Genomic DNA, 4,010 nt, shown 5'->3' with positions numbered 1-4,010 from the left:
TTATTTGAAAACAGGCAGCGATGCCTGTTAACATACAAGCGATCCGCCGGCTATAGAGCTTGTATGAGGTCCCGTGAATTGCGCCCTCCCCGGCTCCCCCCCTCCCGCTGTCAAGCTGGTCCCGGGCTCTACTGTGCCAAGTGCGAGCCCGGGACCAGCATATGGCCTCTGTCACAGGGGATCAGAGGGAGCTCGGTACACGAGCTCCCTCCGGTCCCCTCTCCGCTGTGAGATCACAGATCAATCACTGATAACACTAAACTGATGAGCGGTAAAAGCTTTTAAAGCGTCACCTATGGTCAATTTTGGGCATGGTAATTTTTTGCGATTTCGCGGGTGTGCGCAATTTTAAAGCATGACATGTTTGGTGTCTATTTACACGACGTGACCCCGCTTTTTATATTTTACCAAAAATATGGGTAATAAATGGGTGTTGTTACTGGGGGTGTGGCCACTGAGGGGTGTGGTCACTGAGGGGCGCTGTAAAGCTTTCTCGCACAGGGCGCCTAAAGGCCTAAGGCCGGCACCTGATCATATGGACATATTCCCGGGATGCAGAGTTCACGCAATACGTCCATGTGCATTACGCAGGTTCACGTGAGTTTACGAGAGTACTGGCACCAACCCAACATTCATGTCTATAGGTGGCTATACACACCAGCTATAGGGCTGTGACATGCAAGGACGGTGGGGGCTGGGCTGGGGAACTGACTCTTCCTGGACCAGTCAAATATTCTATCAAGTTCAACCAACAAAGGCACCAATTATAACGATATACACATCGGAGCTATGGATGCAACCGGGCATAGAGAACGGCAGCATTGTCATGGCAACGAGAAACCATTTTTTGGGACATCTCCAAAGAATCGCAATCCATCAACTAACATTTCCATGCAATGTTAAAGCTGAACTCCGTGCAAAAGGCGAAATACATATGTGAGAGCCATTTTACCTGCCAAAGGCTTTGTATTTCTGCCTGTCCAGTCCTGAGATTTACACAGCACTGCCCTATCTAGCAGGAGAGAGGGGACCTGATTGTTCTCTGCTTCACTTTCACTTACAGGTCTCCTCCCCACCCCGTGACCGGCGGATGATAAAAGGAGAAGCAGCAGACTGATTAGCCCATCTCTCTGTTATTCTGCTTGCTCCTCCTCTCAGCATACCGCCTTTGCACTGCAACTGGCCAGCTCCTTGTGCTGCTTCTCACTCCCCCTCTATGAGCTCTGCTATACAGACTGTACAATAGGCTGAATGTCCATGGCCTGGCCACGTTTCATTTAAGATGCAGGACCAAGGCACCATAGGCCTGGAGGACTTTAAATCTGTTAACTCCGATGCTGGCCGACAAAATGTTGACCACAGAGGGCCTTTGCCCTATAGCAGGGTCCTGGATGGCATCTGTGCGCCCGGTCACATCGGGTACCTCCATACGGCAACAAGTGCTGCACATGTACTAATGGTAGAGGCAGGGCCAGATTTACCTTCTCTGCTGCCCCAAGGCCAGGTTCCTCAATGCGCCCCCCTTCCCGCCAAAACCCTCCCCCATGGAGAATGGCAGATCTGCAGGCTGCATACAATGTTGCCGGGATCACTTGTACAAAACAAGCGGCGGCTTCCCCGCTCTACATTTAGCTCTGCTTGCCCAAAGCCGGACTAAATGTAGAAAACAACTACCCAGAGCCGTAGCTGGCTCCTTTTGCGCCCGAGGCATGAATAGAAAATTGTGCCCCCCAACAGACGTGTTATGTCACCCTATGCCACACCCTATGTGACGTCATGCGCCCCGCCTCCAGGATGGCGGCACCAAATAGCATAAAAAACTGTTTCGTTTGACGAAACTAATGAAAACATTCTTAGTTTCTGTTCATTTAGTCTTTGCACATGTCTAATAGTGTGTGTGTGTGTGTGTGGTGGGGTGGCGGGTTCTAGGGGCTTCGAGGAAATGTCAGGGGTCTAAACAGATCTCTGACATTTAACTTTTGAAATAGAAAAAGAGATTGAGGACACAGAGTCCTCTGCCCATCCAGCAAGGAATGCGAGGAGAAGCTGTGTTGGACGTCTGGCGCCCCTGTTGCCAATGGTGCCCTGTGCTCACCATGGCAACAGGGGCGAGGGGGAGCAGCCAGGCTGGCCTTCGCTACGCCCCCTCTTAGGTCGCCTGAGGCGATTGCCTCACTCGCCCCATGGTAGCTACAGCCCTGCAACTACCCGCCCGGGCATCGGGAGATAGGAATTCCACACCCCTGCTGCCCCTCTACTCCCTGCTGCCCCTTGGTTTGCCTTGTGGGAAATCCGGCCCTGGGTAGAGGATGTTCTCTGCCGCACTTCACTGTTCGGGGGTTCCTTGTGGTTCCATCACTCTCCGGCAAGCAGAGTGGCGTGCAACTTACAGACCCTCCAAAGGGCCCTTATGTGCGATTGCCGTTGTAGAGCCGAGCTGATTATAATATCATCTATTCCACAGAAATTATTTCCGTCATGGCCATTAAATCACTGTGCACAAACAAGCTCCAGGACCGCACTGTGACCAGGAGAGAAGCAATATACTGGCAGTACATTTTTATCTGCTATTACAGGAATGGTTATAAAAAGGCAAGGACATAGTTTTACATAATGCAATATATATATATATATATATACACATAAATATACATGTACATATGTCCTCTAAGAGGTAAATACATAACCTTGTATCAATTACATGTAAAGGAAATTAACATTAAAGCCCAACTCTTTAAATGTCTCTCTGAGGGTTCCAAAAAAAAACAAAAACCCTGCCCTGCAGTACTTCTCCTTCGCCACAAGGTGTCCTATGTCTATGTGCTAAGGGTTGAATGGTGACCAGGGATCTATTAATAAACAATTTGCAGAGCCATTCGCCCTGAAGATCTCTGTGAACGTTCATTCTGTGAGAATAGAGTCAAAAAACGAACTTGTGTAATGTCACATTATGGCCAATAGATGGTGCTGAAGAGCACAGGAAAGAAGTATTGATTTTTGTTATGCTCCTCAGCTCCATCTAATGGTCATAATGTGACATTACATTAGTTCTGGGCGAATAGAGGCAAAACTTAATGTACTTTACTTTCAGGTCCAATGTAATATAATGTAATACCACATCATGGCCACTAGATGGTGCCCAAGTGTCACTCAAGCCTGAAAACTGTGGAAAGACTGTGAGTGCAGGGTGTCATGGGCCCGCCCTCTGGGCATGGAACCCTACACTTACAGCGTACTGATGCAGAGAGCAGCAATGGCATCAGTGCAGTTTGCTAAACCATCCAGAAACACCCACCGCCAGAGGAAGACCAAATAGGAAGGGGACTTCAATGTGTCACAGAAAACAGCAGAAAAAGGTAAGTAAGACAAAATATAGCTAGCTCAGACCTCGGGGGTGGGGTCAGAGAGCCCGGAGTTAGGCTTTAAAGTTGATGTCCATAACAAACTATATTTTTAATATTAGATCGGGTGGGGAAGGAGCGTTTCCTTTAGCAGAGTAAAGGTCGGCTAGGACCCCCACCGGAGTCCCCAATGGTCTTCTAATCCTTCCTCGCTCCATGCCATTGGCTGGACATACGCTCTAAGGACGCCATCTTTCTAAGTGCCAACAGTCTATGTATTGAAGTCACATGACATGTTATTACCTGGACAGCACTAGGATCTGATTCAGTCAGACGTCCTTCAATGTGCCAGTCTGGAAGGTACGTTGGCGCCCCTTGTGTCATCAGGACCTCTCGTAGGGTCGGAAGCCCAGGCCATTCCTGGAGCCTGGATAGAAAAATGTGAAGAGCACGTATTCAGTGAAGGCGACTTTCATTTATTGGATGCACATGGAAACAGTACGATAGGTTATAACAGGGCTAGGATGGGTCCATGCCATCGTACCTAAAAGTCCAGATAGGCAACCCTATGGCCAGTGTTGGCAACCCCAATGGCAATGCTGCTGGTAATTGTGAGGTAGTGGCATAGGGGCGGATGTATTAACGCTCCGCTCTGCGCATAGCTGGGCA

At 49.1% G+C, this 4,010-nt stretch overlaps 1 protein-coding gene across 1 annotated transcript in view; it reads right to left on the bottom strand.

Annotated features, from left to right (window-relative positions):
• FRMPD3 (FERM and PDZ domain containing 3) overlaps window positions 1-3,765 on the bottom strand; it is a 51,609-nt gene extending 47,844 nt beyond the window's left edge. The window contains exon 1 of the mRNA XM_018576998.1: window positions 3,645-3,765. The gene's annotated coding sequence lies outside the window, so the exon portion shown is untranslated. The remainder of the gene's footprint in view (window positions 1-3,644) is intronic.
• Between the last annotated feature and the right edge of the window lie 245 nt (window positions 3,766-4,010).

Source organism: Nanorana parkeri, unplaced genomic scaffold (assembly GCF_000935625.1).
Source record: "Nanorana parkeri isolate BGI_ZX_2015 unplaced genomic scaffold, ASM93562v1 scaffold81, whole genome shotgun sequence".
NCBI classification, from domain to species: Eukaryota; Metazoa; Chordata; class Amphibia; order Anura; family Dicroglossidae; genus Nanorana; species Nanorana parkeri.
Note: the sequence above shows the minus strand (reverse complement) of the source record. Positions and strands in the feature narration are given on the sequence as shown.